The sequence below is a fragment of the Lissotriton helveticus genome, chromosome 9 (assembly GCF_964261635.1).
Source record: "Lissotriton helveticus chromosome 9, aLisHel1.1, whole genome shotgun sequence".
Classification (NCBI taxonomy): domain Eukaryota; kingdom Metazoa; phylum Chordata; class Amphibia; order Caudata; family Salamandridae; genus Lissotriton; species Lissotriton helveticus.
Genome location: NC_136070.1, coordinates 1,279,774,150 through 1,279,794,429, shown reverse-complemented (window position 1 = coordinate 1,279,794,429; position 20,280 = coordinate 1,279,774,150).

Genomic DNA, 20,280 nt, shown 5'->3' with positions numbered 1-20,280 from the left:
CTGGCAGGGGAGGCCTGGAAAATAGGTTTCCTGTCCAGGGAGGTGCTGGCACCTCCCCAGACAGGGTTTTGTGTATTGGGGCAGGGAGGGCTGCATTCCGTGAATGCTTTACAGACACTGCTTGGGGTACACAAGGTGCTCCATGCATAGCCCAGTTCAAACCGGTTGCTGGGGCACACAGCCCCAGCTCTGGCGTGAAACTGGACAAAGGGAAAGGGGTGTAACCACCCCCTTCTCAGGTCCACCCATAGGAGGGACCTAGCCAGGTTGTCCAGCCCCCATCCTTAGTATAAGTATAGGAGCTGTGTCCCTAGGACTTTAGATTTCCCTGGACGAACATTTGAAAGACATATCCTGGACCTTCGACGCCCCATTCTGACTGGAAGATGGAAGATATATCCCTTGTGGTCAAGGAGTGACCACCCTGTTCAAACAGCACCAACAGCAACTTTGACGGTCTGCATTTTTGAGGCTCCTGCTGGATCCCGAAGAATCTGTGACACAGGACCTAGACTTCCAGACTTCTCTGACTCTGATCGACATTCACAGCAAAGCTGAGACACGTTCCAGACACGGGAGACCGGAACTCCTAAACATCCAGCATTTTGCAAGCTGCACTCCTTCAACGAGGTGCTTCGAAGTTGTGCTTTAGGTTGCTTGAAGCCCCAGCCCCGAGCACCATTTGCACTGAAACCCAGGCCCCCACACTCTGCGAGTGTTCCGTGGGCCCCGCTTTTGCATTGGAGCTTGATACATATACCCGGCTCCTAATCCATTAGCTAGTGAGCCCCCTGAAGACTCCATTTTGAAACTAACTCACTTTCCTGATTGCTCCAGCTTCCCTGCAAAGGAGAAGCACCACAGACCTTGCTGGTCCGCAACAGAGCTAATCTCAACATCCTGCGTGGGTTGCGGTTGCCAAAGCTTGTTGGGTCCAAACCGGATACCAACACCGCAGTCAACTAGATTCTTTGTGGGATAGCTCGAATCCACCGCCTGGTCATCGTCGATGCCTCCTGGACTTCGTGGCTGAAGAGAAAAGTTTGACTACTTCACCTGAAATCACCCGACATCGCCTGGTTCCTTCCTGGTTCCTTCCTGGTCACTGGCTAGTGACCCAGACTCTGTCCCTTCTGCTCTCAGGTCCTTCAGATATTCGATCCACCCTTGGATCCACCCGGACACTTTTCCTCTGGTCGCCTGCAGCACTTCTTTGCAGCTCTCAATAGAAAACGACGACGAAATCCGACACGAAAAGACACCTATGCACCCGGCTTCCCTGGGTGAGGTAACACGAGTACTTCGGTGCTCCCGTGGGTCTTAACTTTTGAAGTGTCCTATTTAAAAGGGTTCCATCCTAGTCCATCCGGAAGTGTCCTTAAATTGTATATTTGTAACTTTTACGATCTCCATAGAAAGTCAATGGTAACCCGCGCCTGTGTTTAGACACTGCACGCGGCTCTCGTGGGCCTCCTACTTCCTAACCTTTGGTCGATTAGAGTAGCCCCAGCGATTCCACAGGCCCCAGGCCTGCTTTCTAATTTTCTTGTGGTTCTCATTCCACTTTCTTAGTATATGGTTTGTGAGGCCCCTAGGGCATAACGTATACTGTGCAACTTATCGTATATTAATTGTGTGGCTTGTATTGTATTTTTACCTCTGACCTCTTAAAGAGTGCAGAGGGGCTGTGTATAGATTAAATACATATATATTTGATATATACCTTGTGTGGTGTCCTTTCATTTGGTACTCAAGGGATTATAATTGGTAAAACAACTTGCTTAACTCGCCTACTGAAGTCTTAGACTGATGACTGCTGGCCATTGCTACCTCTAGGATAGCTTTCTATAAGGTTGACTTTACAACCACCATCAATAAGGGTTGATTAGACTGGTGCAAGGTGCCCACTAGAACTAGTGGACATCATATGCCAGGCTAACTTCTCACATTGGTGTGCAGCAGATGGGATAAGAGCTTGCATTGTTTTACCAAATAATCTAGAGATTTCATCTGAAAGATCATATCAAGGTACCTATAGGTACATATAAATCAAGTCTTATATATACATAAGTTCTATTGAACTTAGTAGTTGTAGGTGGTAAGGGCTTAGCACACCCTGACTACAACTCCTAGAGAGGTTCTAGTAGGAAAACAAGTAGTGTAGGTAGAGGTACACACCACACCACACTAGCCATGTCCTTGGAAGCAGGGCCTAATGGACCTCTGCAAGAAGACAACCAAAGGCTGCCTTCTAAGTATGACACATTCTCTTTTCAGGATCTGAGAAGCTTGTGTGTGGTCAGAAGACTGAGACAAGGACAGAGTCCAACCTTTAACCACCTGGTAGATATCTTAGTGGCTCATGATGTAGAGAATGCTTCAGACCCCGGTAGCCAAGGTAGTAGGGAGGGGGCCATCCCTCAACAGTAGAGAATACAACTGGGATGGATCCAGTGGTCTTTGATGATGATGTGGATGCTGAACAGAATGAGGTTGATGGACCTGACCTGGGCAACTCAAGGCTATCAGGAGGTGGAGAGGGCCAATGTAGGACCCCTCTAACCTTCCAAACAGGCCTAATAGTGGAAACAGAAGGTGCAGATCACTTGCCAGTGGTTCTGAGCATTCTGATTCCTCAGTAGGGTCCAGTGCCTCTGCTCAGAGGAGGATGACTTCCCCTCAGAGGAGAGAGCATAAAGCTAGAATGAAAGAGGTCAAGCTGAGGATCAAGAGGCAAGACGTTGCCCTTGCAAAAGAGACCCTAGGTTTTGAAAGAGAGAAACAAATTGTGTGGGCTAGAGCCCACTGGCGGCAGCAACAACCCTAGTGGTAGGGAAAGGTCTCATGACCATAGAAACCTGAACAAGATTGTCCCTCCTCCTTATCAGATTGGGAATGACATCCACAAGTGGATAACTGCTTTGGAGAGGGCCTGCAAAGTACAGCAGGTACCCCAAAGTCAGTGGGCAGAAATCGTGTGGCTCTCCTTTGCAGACAAAGGAAGAGACAAGCTCCTCACTGTTAGAGAAGAGGATGCTGACAACTACTATGTCCTGAAGAGTCCTCTGATAGATGGGTTTGGCCTAACCACTGAGCAGTACAGGTTGCTGTTCAGAGACACCCAGAAGACACAGACTAAGGACTGGACAAACTTTGTAGATTGTGCTACTAAGGCCCTGGAAGGCTGGTTACTGGGCAGTAAAGTAAGTGACTATACAGGATTGTATAACCTTATTATAAGAGAACACATTCTTAACAACTGTCAATACCAGTTATTGCATCAGCACCTGGTTGACTCTGATCTGACCTCTCCCCAAGAATTGGGAAAGAAGGTAGACAAATGGGTCAGAACCAGGGTGAAGCAGAAGGTACAGAACCAAGGTGGTGACCAAAAGAAGCAAGACCAAAAGGGTGGGGAGAAAGCAAAAGACCAGAAGTCTTCTCAAGGTCCCCAAAAAGGTTCTAATGGTGGGGGTTCCCAACAATCTAAGAAGAAAGAAGGCCCAAAGAAACCATGGTGCAAGTTGTGTACAGTAAATACTCACTGGACCAGTGATTGTGCCAAGAAGGAGACAGCTCCAGTCACCATTGCCCCTAAGGCAACTGTTCCCCCCAGTTCAGCTCCAAGTGGTGGTTCTCAACAGAAGGGTGTAGTAGGGTTAACCCTGGGAACTGAGATGGATTCTGGCCTAGTCAGAACGCCAACTCAAGCTGTTTTGATCTGTGATGGGGGACATAATTATGTCCTCTACTGTGAGTCCCAATAACTTAGGCAAGTATGGACAAACTCCTTTAATTAATGACAAAGTGGCTCAGGCCTACAGGGACACATGTGCCAGTGTCACAATGGTGACGCCTGGCATTGTGGACCCTGGACAGATCATACTAGGTGAAAATTACCTAGCGACCAATGCTAGCAATGTCACTACCACCCATAGTATGGCAATTGCTAATTTCTCCTGGGGAGGGGGTAACTGGCCTCAAGAAGGTTGTAGTTAGCTCAGACCTCCCTGTAGAATGTTTGCTTGGAAATGACCTGGAGACTTCAGCTTGGGTTGAAGTGGAGTATGGGACCCGTGCAGAAATGTTAGGGATATCAGCACATGTCCTTGCTGTGACTAGGTCACAGTTCAGAAAATTGCAACACTGAACAGGCACTGGATGCTGGAAAAATGGACCAGTTGCCTACCAGGAGGAGAAGCAGTAGGGTTAAGGCAGTGCCTTCCCCCTTGCCTCAGGAAGAGGATCAGCCTTCTGAGGAAGCGGATTGTGAGACCCAGGAAGGAACTGTCCTAGAAGAACTTGAAATCACAAACCTAAAGTGATGGGTCACACACGTTGTGGTTCATGTAGTGTCTGCCATTTGACTAATAACTCCACCTCAATCAATCTAGGACTCCGCACTCCCTGGGAACAGAGATCACACACCAATTGTAATTCCCAGGGAGTGATCTATCTGCTAACTTGTCCCTGCCAAAAAATGTATGTAGGGATGACCAGCAGAAAAGTACGAACCAGAATCACGGAGCATCGGAGTACCATAAGATGTGGAAAAACTAATACTAAACTCACGTCCCACTTCTCTCAGAAAGGACACAGCACAGAAGACATTAGATGGACTGTGATTGAGAAAATAAAATCTAGCAGACACCAAATAGAGGATCAAAGGATACTATTGCAGCGAGAACAACGATGGGTCTACCGTCTAAGAAGCCATGAAGTGGGATTAAATGACGACATCCCTTGGCAGACACTGGGAAGACATTTATAATTAATTGATTCCTCTAATGTAGCTATGGTCACTTAGATTACCCATTCGTTTATGAAGTGTTCTCCTACATCCACTCATCTGATCTAGCGGTTGCTCCCCTGAGAAACCAACACACTCGGGACAACAGATGGTACATGACCGTACAAGTATGTGATGGGTATTATCTTGAAGGATGGTCAGGGGATAGTGAATACCTACCACTAGGTGGCTACCATGGTCTACACCACACCTTTTCTGTGTTCCTCTATTACAGTAAAGGAGAAGTCTGTTTTGCCCCAGCGAGCCACCTTAAAGAATGTGTCATATATCAAAGGGTCTATTTGATCTATACCACCCCCGTACTATTGGGGAGGATTGTTCTGCCCGGGTGAAGCAACATTATCGTGATGGATAGATACCACACATTACTTTTTGTAAGGAATGAGTGGGATTTTGGAGATTTATAGAATAAAACTAAACGATATCACTCTTGAAACTAATGTATTCTCAGGCTCAAATGCGATTAATGATCCATAATACCAGATTTAGTTTAGGCTTATAGCCAACAATTCGCTCCATCTTGAACTAGCTGTGAGAAGAGCGATACTTAAGATGGGGTCCAATCGCCATAACCCATTGTGGGCAGCCCCTTCAATGGCTCCTTGGGTTGGTAATACACCATACGCCTGAAACTCTTTTACATATTGACGTAGGTTGGTCCGCGGTCCATTGACTCCATCGAAGTCTCTAAGCCTAGATTCCAGTGATTTTACATTTGACTAGCTATTCCCACAGACCCAGGAGTAGGGTTGCATTGGCGGGGGACCAGAGTGATGACTACAACTACAACTCCCGAGGGTCCCGCCGCAAAGTCACGCTGACGCCATGACGTCATGGCGCTTGTGACATCAGACACCGCAGACGGAATGGACCGGTAAATACAGGAAGGGACACCGCGTCTTTCGTCTACGCGGTGTCACTCGGTCCAGATTAGCTGTGGGCAGGTCTAGCCGTACTGAACGGTAAGGTGAACAGGGGGAGTTTTGTAAAACCGTGGCGCCTTACCTAGAATATGGAACGCCGATACTACAGACAAAAGGGATGCGGCTATTTACCACGCATGCTTTATCCCTTTCAGATTGTGTTCACGGGCAGACCTCCCGGACGGACACCAGTTCGAGTTTATGTAGTCCATAAACTCGGTAAGTCTTTTGATTGAAACTGACAAGCCTTTTGAGGTTGTTTATTATGTGCCTAAGATAATGATGGTTTACGGGTGGAGTGTACGCGGGCTCATGGGGTCCCAGGCTGGGCCGGGGGCTCGTGAATGTGTTGCTTGATTTATGACCTTATCGACTATTATACTTCTTAATTAGCAATTGAAGTAAGTCTCGTGGATGGTTTATTGGGACCATCCTAACTCTAATGACATATGTATGAGTAGTCTGTTGGGGGACGACCTCCTGTTCCCCTTTTCATTTTTCATTATTCCTCACTCTTTTCCAGTGAATGTCTTCCCCTATTTTTGGGGACATCTTCTCCACTGAATAATTGAAAGACCCAGAAGAGTACGGATCCACGAGAGAGACCTACTCCATTCGGGAAAACCCAGTGACAGAATTACGGCATGGGTAACTAGTGGATTTGACTGCGACAGTCCTGAGGAAGACCGAAGTGACCTTTCGGGGCATAAGGAAAACGGTTGAAACATGTTGACTCGAGCAGTGGTAGGAGGGAAGTCTTGAGGAACCTCATTTTCTCAATAAGACATTTTCCCATCCTCTTTAATTTTTAATCCTGATGAGGGTACCATAATTGGGTTTAATAAAGTATTTCTTTCTATTGGCACCCCTAATCAGTTTTAACACTCATCCTTACTGTACTATTTTTCGTCGCACTCTAATCAGATCCACAAGGTGTTTATTTGCACGTCATATCACTCATGCTTGTTGTTCGTTGTACGTATTTACTGATTGTGTTGTGCGTCTTGTAACGTGGAATTTATTATTTTCTTCCCCCTCCCTAATTCTCCGCCCTGGATGTGGCTACACCAGGGCGTTTGTAGCAGGCCCTATGATGAAGCATGTCACATACTTCGGTATGTGAGTGAGGGCAGTTTTTCCAAACTTGAGAATTTCCCATTGTTGTGTTTGTGCACTCTATATACCCCTTGTGTGTGATTACAGTTGCCGTAGGGGGTCTGGGGTATTGGAGTATAAACTATTTTGGCCCTCTCCCCTTTTGTGTGTGGATCTAGAAGAACTTGAGCCTGATCAGGTTGAGTTTCTTGGGACAGGGGGACCTTCCAGGGCAGATCTGAGGCAGGCACAGTTGGACTGCCCTTCTCTTGAACCCCTCAGACAGCAAGCTGCTGCAGGGAATGCTAGTGGGACCCATAAGACTTACTGGGATGAAGGTCTCCTGTATTCAGAGGCTAGAGACCCCAAGCCTGGTGCTTCCAGGAGATCGGTCATACATTTGGCATTCAGGGGCTTCCTTCTCACACTAGCCCATGATATTCCCCTTGCAGGATATCTTGGCCAGAACGAGACTTGGGACAGGCTTGTCCCTCACTTTCACTGGCCTCATATGTCAGAGGATACCAAGGAGTTTTGTTGCTCATGTGTCACCTGCCAAGCCAGTGGCAAATCAGGTGGCACCACAAAGGCCCCCCTTATACCACTACCTGTGGTGGGGGTTCCCTTTGAACGTGTAGGGATTGACATTGTTGGACCAATGTGTTAGAAATGGGATTTCCGGTTGGCTAAGGCTTGCGCCAAAGCCAGGCAGAAACCACCACTCTAGTCAGGGCAAGGGAGTTACACGCCAAAGATAACCCCTGCTCACCCTCTAGGTAACGTGACACGAGCAGTAAGGCTTATCCCGGAGGCAATGTAAGTTAAGTATTTGCGCATGCACCCACCAGCAACGACATCCAAGGCCCCCCCACAAAAGGAACTCCACACAAGGTTATATATAAAAATAGCCTTTGTATTATACCAAACACATTAGATAATAAACTCACACTTTACAATGTGTCATAGGCACGGGCAGAATCTACAGGGGATTATATACATGGGACAGGGCCACATGGACCACTGTCAGGAATCAGCACTTTTAGAACTAGCACTTGGTAGAATTAGCACTTTGTAGAAATAGCACATAGCACATATAATAACTATAGGGCCAAATAGCAACTGTAGACCACAACCAGTAACCACTGGTAAAAGGTAAGTACCACCTACGCAATTCTAAACACTTTAGGCAAATATCACGCAGGGAACCATGAACACACTAGTATAACCCATACTAGATAAAACAACCTCCTAGGCATAAACATATGTCTAGAGGTATCAGAACAGGGTGCGCAAAACATTTTACACACAGTACATTTCCTAGCACCCTAAGAAGCACATAAATCACATTTAGCGCAGAAATCACATCTAGCACATAACTCACATCAAAGTCCAGGTTGCGCCACTGCACCAAAACCTAAACGTAGCAGCTGCCCACTACTTGCTGGGCAGCTGAGGACAGGGACAGGGCCTAAACGCTGCAGCTGGCACTAAGTGCTGCGCAGCTGGGGAAGGCCAAAGTAGGGGCGAAGGAGTGCGACTCACTCCTGAGTCCAAAGACATAGTCCCTAGAAAGAAAGACCTAAACGGTGCAGCTGCCCTCTACTTGCTGGGCAGCTGTTAAGCAATCTGCGACAGGGACCGTCATTGGCCCATAGGAACTAATATGCCAATGTTAGAGCCACACGGGTCTCTTTAAAATAATGGGCAAAGCGTTGGAGGGAACACGGGTCCCTCTGGTCCATTAAATAACCCTGGTCCAATGTTGGAGCCCTCTAGGCTCTGGAAATAATGGGGGGGGGGGGTTCGTTGGAGCCCTCAGGCTCTAGTCAATAAACCTGTGCTCTCTATGAGCCATCTGGCTCTCAAAACTACTGGGGCTTCGGAGCCATGGGGCTCTGTAAGGGAAACTTGCCCCCAAAGGCTGGAGCAGCCCGCAGCCATCGGGGCCGCTCTGGAAAATGGCACTTCCATCGTGCCTGCAGAATTAGAGGGAGGGGGGGCCAAAACGGACCTTGCCCCGATGAGCTGTGGGCCCCACGGGGGCTACTGAGAGGCTCAACAACGTTGGAGCGGCCCGCTGCCAGACGGGGCCACTCTGACTCTGCCTCTCCACCCCACCTCCGGCCTACTTCACTCATCGGCTCTTGAGGCTGCCGGTCTCCTCCGGCGGGACGTCTATGGCTGCTGCGGGGCTCTCCCTCAGTCATGGAAGCCCCGCCCGCGTAGGCGCCAGTCTTCACCCGGTCCCCCGTCTCGGGACCGGGACGTTTGGAATGGAGCCCGCGGGGCTCTGTGAGGCTTCTCCCCGGCCGGGGAGGAGCGGAAGTGGAGCCCGCGAGGCTCCTGCTCGCATTGTCGGCCCCGCCCACAACCAGGCAGCCGGCCGGACATCTTCTTCCGGGCTGCGGCAGTGAGACTCTGGGGCATAAAATGAGGGGTAGGCACCCTCGGTGAAGAAAATAACGTAGAAGCAGGGGAGGCACCCACGATTATAAAAAAATTAATCAAATAGTGGCCATACTCGGGGTGGGCACCCGAACTATATTGAATTTAAGGGACGGGGTGGCACCCACGATAAAAATAATTAAATAAGCGGGGCAGGAGTCACGGGGGAATCCCTCCCCAGGGGATTCCCTCGTACCAGGAAAAGGAGCACAGCGCTCCCAGGCGCCAGGGAGGCATAGAAACCCCAGTTCACCACAGCAACTGGAGAAAAAGGGGCTCTCAAGAAGTCCTGGTTATAAAGACATGGAGCAACCAGCTCCTCAGCACAGGGAAGTCCTTCAGTACCCCAGGCAAGGCAGAGGGGTCCCAGCACAAAGTCCATCAGCAATCCAGGGTTGGGCAGGGCCCAGGGAGGCAAGCCTTCCCCTGGGCCCCAACAGCAGCATGCCCCTGGTAGATTCAAGTCAGGAAACAAGAACATTTAACATGAGGTCACAGCCTCTTTTTATACACAAAATCCCTTTGTCCCTAGGGTGTAGGGTGGGGGCAAAACCAGACGCAGCTGGTTCTGGAGCCCTCTGTTGCTCAGCCCCTCTCCCTATTCACTGGCCAGGCTAGGGTCATCAGTCGCACCACAGGGGGCGGAGCCAGCATTGTGTAGGGAAAGCCCAGCCCTATTCAGGTCCCAGGTTCAGCCCCTCCCTGCCATCAAAATGCAGATATCCCCATTCCCCACCAGGGCAGACCCATCCTGACTTCTGGAGCCAGGCTCACCAGCCAGCTCCAGCCAATCACAAGCCAGACAGCCAATTCACATAAATTACACAGACATGCCAACTTCTAGAAGTGGCACTTCCACACTAGACACATGAACGCCGCACACATCATTGCGCAGCATTCAATCTCACAAGTTCACACATACCAAACTCAACCTTGCACCCCCCACACATCAGGAATTACCATGGACACACATTTCCCCCATGCATTCCTATGGGAGGGCAAGCCAATCTCACACACGCACTCAGAGAGCGCACGCACTTTACACTGCGCCACAGTGCTAAAGTGCGCAAAGACCAGAAATCACTATAATGATGTAACATTAAAAGGCAAAAAGTCCAGGGGTGAATCTTCCAGAAGGGCCAAGTCCAACACAATGGATCCCCAAACAGCCTCTGGGCACAGGTTTATTCTGGTGGTAGTGGATCATGCCACCAGATACCCAGAAGCCATTCCCCTTAGGACCACAACAGCACCTGTTGTGGCAAGAGCCCTCTTGGGAGTTTTCTCAAGAGTGGGTTTGCCGAAGGAGGTTGTCGCAGACAGAGGTGCAAACTTTATGTCTGGAAATTTGACTGCTATGTGGAAGGAGTGTGGAGTGAACTACAAGTTCACCACACCCTATCATCCACAGTGCAATGGTCTAGTTGAGAGATTCAACAAGACCTTAAAGGGCATGATTAAGGGTCTCCCTGAAAAGCTCAGGCGGAGATGTGACATCTTGCTGCCCTGCCTTTTGTTTGCTTACAGAGAGGTCCCACAAAAGGGGGTTGGCTACAGCCCTTTTGATCTTTTGTTTGGGCATCCTGTTAGAGGACCCTTTTGTCTGATGAAGGAGGGATGGGAGTTACCTCTCAAACCTCCCAAACGAGACACTGTGGACTATGTACTTGGTCTCCGCTCCAGGATGGCAGAGTACATGAAAAAGGCATCCAAAAACCTTGAGGCTAGTCAGGAATTGCACAAGGCCTGGCATGACCAAAAGGCTGTACTGACTGTTTACCAGCCAGGACAGAAAGTGTGGGTGTTGGAGCCTGTGGCCCCAGCAGCTCTCCAAGACAAGTGGAGTGGACCCCACACCATTGTTGAACAGAAGGGAGAAGTCCCCTGTTTGGTTGACCTTGGAATTCCCAAGAGCCCCCACAGGGTGCTTCATGTCAACAGACTGAAACCATATGTTGACAGGGTAGACATGGGCTTGCTCATGGCTACTGGTGAGGGACAGGAGGAAGAGAGTGACCCTCTCCCAGACCTGCTCTCTCAGAACCCTGATGATGGTTCAGTTGATGGTGTAGCCTTGGCAGGCAGCCTCACTGACCAACAGCAGCAGGACTGCAGACAAGTTCTACAGTCCTACAGACATATGTTTTGACTGACTCCAAGTCAGACTACCTGGTGCACTCATGAAGTGGACACTGGGGACAGTCTGCCTGTTAAAGTAAGATTTACAGGCAACCTGATCATGTCAGGGACTGTATCAGGACAGAGGTCAAAAGATGTTGGATTTGGGAGTCATTGAGCCCTCAGAGAGCCCTTATCTTAGGCGAAATTTGTAGAGCGCACTGACACCATAAGTTTCTTGGCCCTTGGGCCAGTCCAGTAGTCCTGGTGCCTAAACCTCACACCCAAGATGGTAAGAGAGAGATGAGGTTTCGCGTGGATTACAGAGGCCTCAATGCAGTCACTAAGACTGATGCCCACCCAATACCCAGGGCAGATGAACTAATTAACAGATTGGCATCTGCCAAGTTTGTGAGTACATTTGACCTGACAGCTGGCTACTGGCAGATCAGACTAGCTGATGATGCAAAGCCAAAGCAGCATTTTCAACCCCTGGTGGACATTATCAATTTGTGGTGATGCCTTTTGGTCTGAAAAATGCACCTGCCATATTCCAAAGGTTGGTGAACCAAGTCCTCTCAGGTCTGGATGACTGCTGTGCAGCCTATCTAGATGATATTGCTGTCTTTGGCTCCACTTGGGAAGATCACCTGATCCACCTGAAGAATGTTTTGGAGGCCCTGCAAAAGGCAGGCCTAACTATCAAGGCTACCAAGTGCCAGATAGGGCCGAGTCAGGTTGTATACCTGGGCCACCTTGTAGGTGGAGGCCAGGTTCAACCATTGCAGAGCAAGATCCAGACCATAATGGACTGGACTGCTCCAACCACCCAGACTCAGGTCAGAGCTTTCTTGGGCCTGTCTGGGTACTACAGGAAATTTGTCAAGGGGTATGGTTCCATAGTGACACCCCTTAATGACTTAACTTGAAGAAAATGCCAAAGAAAGTTCAGTGGACAGTCAGCTGTCAAAAGGCATTTGATGACCTGAAGCAGGCCATGTGCACTGCACCAATTCTGCAAAGTCCAGACTACTCCAAAGAATTCATTGTCCAAACATATGCTTCTGAGTTTGGTGTGGGAGCTGTTCTTTCCCAACTGAATATAGATGGTCAAGACCAGCCCATTGCTTTTATTAGCAGAAGGCTGACCCCTAGAGAGAAACGTTGGTCAGCTATTGAGAGGGAGGCCTTTGTTGTGGTTTGGGCACTGAAGAAGCTGAGGCCATACTTGTTTGGCACACACTTCAAGATTCAGACAGACCATAAGCCCTTCTTGTGGCTAAATTAAATGAAGGGTGAAAAACCCAAACTGCTCAGGTGGTCCATTTCCCTACAGGGGATGGACTTTACAGTGGAACATAGACCTGGGACTGACCATGCCAATGTAGATGGACTCTCCAGATACTTCCACTTAGAACATGAAGACTCAACTGGTCAAGGTTAGTTTAATGTCCCTGCGTTTGGCGGGGGGTTGTGTAGGAGAGTAGGTTCTGCTTTCTATGGTCCCCCCCACTTTTTGCTGTGATTCTCTTGTGTTTCGACTTTAGTGTGGCTGTGGGCCTGCTAATTAGACCCACAACCCAGCTGTTCTCTCTCTAAATTGATACCATGTACTTTAGGTACATACCAGATTGGTTACTGGGTCAACCTTGTGAGCCCCTGTATAGTGTACCATAGGTACCCAGGGCATAGGTGCACCTTAGGCCTACCAGGGGCTGCAGCATGTATTGTGCCACCCCTGGTTTGCCTTCCAAACTGACACCACAGGTCTGTCCACACAGCCTGGGTAAGGTGGTGTAATCACCCCTTACTTAGATATATTATCCCTATATCTACCACACATACACCTATAAGTCACTCCTAGGGTAGGCCTCAACAATCCTGGCAGTAAAGTGCTTTGTTTTATGTGAGAAGGCGCCCTAGCATGAGCTGAGCCCCTCTGCAGCTTTCGGAACCATCTCCTTATAGTTGTTATATGATATAGCCATACCATATACTCTTAAGTGCATTATAATCCTCGCGGTTAATGCTAACTTTGGTTTGGCTTTATCAAAACATGTCGTGTAAGGTGTCAAACACTTTGGAATACAACCCCACACCATTCCTGGTGGCGGGGGTAGCATTCAACCCTTCCAGAGGGAGAAGACATGTAGTTACTGCTTTACTCGGTTAAAGTTAAACAGAGCCTCAGCCTCACAAAATGGATGCTGCTGCCACAGACACGAGTCTGACCTCCTGTTGCTGGACAAAACTCTGTCAGGGAAGGCCTGGACAATACGTTTCCTGTCCAGGGAGGTGCTGGCACCTCCCCAGACAGGGTTTTGTGTATTGGGGCAGGGAGGGCTGCATTCCGTGAATGCTTTACAGACACTGCCTGGGGAACACAAGGTGCTCCATGCATAGCCCAGTTCAAACCGGTTGCTGGGGCACACAGCCCCAGCTCTGGCATGAAACTGGACAAAGGAAAAGGGGTGTAACCACCCTCTTCTCAGGTCCACCCATAGGAGGGACCTAGCCAGGTAGTCAAGCCCCCATCCTTAGTATAAGTATAGGAGCTGTGTCCCTAGGACTTTAGATTACCTTGGACGAATCTTTGAAAGACATATCCTGGACCTTCGACGTTCCATTCTGACTGGAAGATGGAAGATATCTCCCTTGTGGTCAAGGAGTGACCACCCTGTTCGAACAGGCACCAACAGCAACTTTGCCGGTCTGCATTTTCGAGGCTCCCGCAGATCCTGGAGAATCTGTCACACAAGACCTAGACTTCCAGACGTTGCTGACCCCGCCCCACATCCAGAGCAAAGCTGAGACACGTGGCAGACACGAGAGACGTGGGACCGGAACTCCTGGACATCCAGCATTTTGCAAGCTGCACTCCTTCAACGAGGTACTTCGAAGTTGTGCTTTGGGGTGCTTAAAGCCGCAGCCTGAAGCACCATTTGCACCGAAACCCAGGCCCCCACACTCCGCGAGTGTTTCATGGGCCCCGCTTTTGCATTTGAGCTTGATGCATCTTCCCGGTTCTTAATCGGTTAGCTAGTGCGCCCCCTGAAGACTCCATTTTGAAACTAACTCATTTCCTGGTTGCGCCAGGCTTGATCCAGCTTCCCTGCAAAGGAGAAGTGCCACAGATCTTGCTGGTCCGCAACAGAGCCAATCTTGACATCCTACATGGGTTGCGGTTGCCAAGGCTTTGTGGGTCCAATCCGGACACCGATATCGCAGTCAACTAGATCCATCATGGGACAGCTTGAATCCAGTGCCTGGTCATCGTCGATACCTCCTGGAACTCGTGGCTGGAGAGACAAGTTCGACTACTTCACCTGAAATCACCCAACATCGCCTGGTTCCTTCCTGGTCACTGGCTAGTGACCCAGACTCTGTCCCTTCTGCTTTCAGGTTCTTCAGATCTACGATCCACCCTTGGATCTACCCGGACACTTTTCCTCTGGTCACCTGCATCACTTCTTTGCAGCTCTCCATAGTAAACGACGACGAAACCCGACACGAAAAGACACCTATGCACCCGGCTTCCCTGGGTGAGGTAACACGAGTACTTCGGTGCTCCCGTGGGTCTTGACTCTCGAAGTGTCCTAGTTTAAAGGGGTTCCATCCTAGTCCATCCGGAAGTGTTCTTAAATTGTATATTTGTAACTTTTACGATCTCAATAGAAAGGCAATGGTAACCCGCGCCTGTGTTTAGAAACTGCACGCGGCTCCCGTGGGCCTCCTACTTCCTAACCTTTGGTCGATGAGAGTAGCCCCAGCGATTCCACAGACCCCAGGCCTGCTTTCTAATTCTCTCATGGTTCTTATACCACTTTCTTAGTATATGGTTTGTGAGAACCCTAGGGCATTACGTATGCTGTGCAACTTATCGTATATTAATTGTGTGACTTGTATTGTATTTTTACCTCTGACCTCATAAAGAGTGCAGAGGGGTTGTGTTTAGATTAAATACATATATATTTGATATATACCTTGTGTGGTGTCCTTTCATTTGGTACTCAAGGGATTATAATTGGTAAAACAACTTGCTTAACTCGTCTACTGAAGTCTTAGCCTGATGACTGCTGGCCATTGCTACCCCTAAGATAGCATTCTATAAGGTTGACTTTACAACCACCGTCAATAAGGGTTGATTAGACTGGTGCAAGGTGCCCACTAGAACTAGTGGACATCATATGCCAGGCTAACTTCTAACATATGCTTTTATGGTTTGTTTATCAAATCGAATAAAGATGATTATATATTAAAAAACTTCCCTAGAGTAGGACAAATGACAACAAACACAAAATACTTCTCTGGAGTAGGACAAATGACAACAAACACACATAACACTTCCCTAGAGTAGGACAAATGACAACTACCACACACAACACTTCCCTAAAGTAGGACAAATGACAACGGCCACTTTTAACACTTCCCTAGAGTAAGACAAATGACAACAACCACACACAACACTTCCCTAGAGTAGGACAAATGACAAGGACCACACACAACACTTCCCAAGAGTAGGACAAATGACAACGGCCACTTTTAACACTTCCCTAGAGTAAGACAAATGACAACAACCACACACAACACTTCCCAGGAGTAGGACAAATGACAACAACCACACGCAACAATTCCCTAGAGTAGGACAAATTACAACGACCACATACAACACTTCCCAAGAGTAGGACAAATGACAAGGACCAGACACAACACTGCCCTCGAGTAGGACAAGTGACAACGACCACAGACAACACTTCCGAAGAGCAGGACAAATGACAATGACCACATACACCACTTCCCAAGAGTAGGACAAATGACAACAACCACATCACACACAACACTTCCTACGAGTAGGACAAATGATGACAAACACACACAACACTTCCCTAGAGTAGGACAAATGACAAACACCACACACAACACTCACCTAGAGTAGGACAAATGACAACGACCGCACAAAACACTTCCCTGGAGTAGGACAAATTACAACAACCACACACAACACTTCCCAGGAGTAGGACAAATGACAACGACCACACAAAACACTTCCCAAGAGTAGGACAAATGACAACGACCACACACAACACTTCCCAGGAGTAGGACAAATGACAACAACCACACACAACACTTCCCAGGAGTAGGACAAATGACAACGACCACACACGACACTTCCCAGGAGTAGACCAAATGACAACAACCACCCCACATGAACCACTTCCCTAAAGTAGGACAAATGATAACAAACACACACAACACTTCCCTAGAGTAGGACAAATGACAACCACCACACACTTCCCTAGAGTAGGACAAATGACAACGACCACACACAACACTTCCCAGGAGCAGAACAAATGACACTTCCCAGGAGTAGGACAAATGACAACAACTACACACAACACTTCCCAGGAGTAGGACAAATGACAACAACCACACACAACACTTCCCAGGAGTAGGACAAATGACAAGGACCACATACAACACTTCCAAAGAGTAGGACAAATGACAACAACCACACGCAACGCTTCCCTAAAGTAGGACAAATGATCACACACACACACAACACTTCCCAAGTGTAGGATAAATGACAACGACCACACACAACACTTCCAAAGAGAAGGACAAATGACAACAACCACACGCGACATTTCCCTAAAGTAGGACAAATGATGACAAACGCACACAACACTTCCCAAGTGTACGACAAATGACAACGACCACGCACAACACTTCTCTAGAGTGGGACAAATGACAACAACCACACAACACTTCCTTAGAGTAGGACAAATGACAACGACCACACACAACACTTCCCAGGAGTAGGACAAATGACAACGACCACACACAACACTTCCCACGAGTAGGACAAATGTCAAGGACCACACGCTACACTTCCCTAAAGTAGGACAAATGATGACAAATACACACAACTCTTCCCAGGAGTAGGACCACACACAACACTTCCCAGGAGTAGGACAAATGGCAACGACCACACACAACACTTTCCAAGAGTAGGACAAATGACAACGACCACACACAACACTTTCCAGGAGTAGGACAACTGACAACGACCACACACAACACTTCTCTAGAGTAGGACAAATGACAATGACCGCACACAACACTTCCCAAGAGTAGGACAAATGACAAGGACCACACACAACACTTCCCAGGCGTAGGACAAATCACAACAACCACACACAACCCTTCCCTAGAGTATGAAAAACACAAGGACAACACTTCCCTAGAGTAGGACAAATGACAACGACCACACACAATACTTCCCAGGCGTAGGACAAATGATAACGACCATACACAACACTTCCCATGAGTAGGGAAAATGACAAGGACCCCACACAACACTTCCCAGGAGTAGGACAAATCACAACAACCACACACAACACTTCACAGGAGTAGGACAAATGACAACGACCACACACAATAATTTCCAAGAGTAAGAAAATGATAACAACCACACACAACACTTCCCTAGAGTAGGACAGTTGGCAACACGCATATGTAACGCTTCCCAGTAGGACAAATGACAATGACCACACACAACACTTCCCTAGAGTAGGACAAATGACAAGGACCACACACAACACTTCTCTAGAGTAGGACAAATGACAAGGACCACACACAACACTTCCATGGGGTAGGACAAATCACAATAACCACACACAGCCCTTCCCTAGAGTAGGACAAATGACAACAACCACACACACCACATTTCCTTAGAGTAGGACAAATGACAACAACCACACACAGCACTTCCTTAGAGTAGGACAAATGGCAATGACCACACACAGCACTTCCCTAGAGTAGGACAAATGACAACAAGCACACACAACACTTCCCAGGAGTAGGACAAACGACAACGACCACACACAACACTTCCCAGGAGCAGGACAAATGACAAGGACCACACGCAACACTTCCCTAAAGTAGGACAAATGATGACAAACACACACAACATTTCCCAGGAGTAGGACAAATGACAACAACCACACACAACACTTCCCAGGAGTAGGCCAAATGACAAGGACCACACTCAATACTTCCGAAGAGTGGGACAAATGACAACAACCACACGCAACACTTCCCTACAGTAGGCAAATGATGACAAACACACACAACACTTCCCAAGTGTAGGATAATTGACAACAACCACACACAACACTTCCGAAGAATAGGACAAATGACAACGCCCACACACAACACTTCCCAAGAGTAGGACAAATGACAACGACCACACACAACACTACCCAGGAGTAGGACAATTGACAATAACCACACACAACACTTTCCAGCCGTAGGACAAATGACAACAACCACACACAACCCTTCCCTAGAGTAGGACAAACACAAGGACAACACTTCCCTAGAGTAGGACAAATGACAACGACCACACACAACACTTCCCAGGAGTAGGACAAATGACAACGACCACACACAACACTTCTCTAGAGTAGCTCAAATGACAACGACCATACACAACACTTCCCAAGAGTAGGACAAATGACAAGGACCACACACAACACTTTCCAGGCGTAAGACAAATGACAAGGACCACACACAACACTTCCCAGGCGTAGGACAAATCACAACAACCACACACAACACTTCACAGGAGTAGGACAAATGACAACGACCACACACAACACTTCTCTAGAGTAGGAGAAATGATAAGGACCACAAACAACACTTCTCAGACGTAGGACAAATCACAACAACCACACACAACCCTTCCCTAGAGTAGGGCAAACACAAGGACAACACTTCCCAGGAGTAGGACAAATGACAACGACCACACACAACACTTCCCAGGAGTAGGACTAATGACAACAACCACACACAACACTTCCCAGGAGTAGGACAAATGACAACAACCACACACAACACTTCCCAGGAGTAGGACAAATGACAACAACCACACACACCACTTCCCAGGAGTAGGACAAATGACAAGGACTACACACAACACTTCCAAAGAGTAGGACAAATGACAAGAACCCCACGCAACACTTCCCTAAAGTAGGACAAATTTTGACAAACACACACAACACTTCCCAAGTGTGGGATAAATGACAACGACCACACACAACACTTCCAAAGAGTAGGACAAATGACAACAACCACACGCAACACTTCCCTAAAGTAGGACAAATGATGACAAACACACACAACACTTTCCAAGTGTAGGACAAATGACAACGACCACACACAACACTTCTCTAAAGTGGGACAAATGACAACAACCACACACATCACTTCCTTAGAGTAGGACAAATGACAACGACCACACACAGCACTTCCTTAGAGTAGGACAAACGACAACGACCACACACAACACTTCCCTAGTGTAGGACAAATGACACCGACCACACGCAACACTTCCCAGGAGTAGGACAAATGACAAAGACCATACACAACACTTCCCAGGAGTAGGACAAATTACAAGGAGCACACGCAACACTTCCCTAAAGTAGGACAAATGATGACAAACACACACAACACTTCCAAGGAGTAGGACAAATGACAACGACCACACACAACACTTCCCAGGAGTAGGACAAATGACAACAACCACACACAACACTTCCCAGGAGTAGGACAAATGACAACAACCACACACAACACTTCCCAGGAGTAGGACAAATCACAACAATCACACACAACCCTTCCCAAGGGTAGGCCAAACACAAGGACAACACTTCCCTAGAGTAGGACAAATGACAACGACCATACACAACACTTCCCAGGAGTAGGACAAATTACAAGGAGCACACGCAACACTTCCCTAAAATAGGACAAATGATGACAAACACACACAACACTTCCCAGGTGTTGGACAAATGACAACGACCACACACAACAATTCCCAGGAGTAGG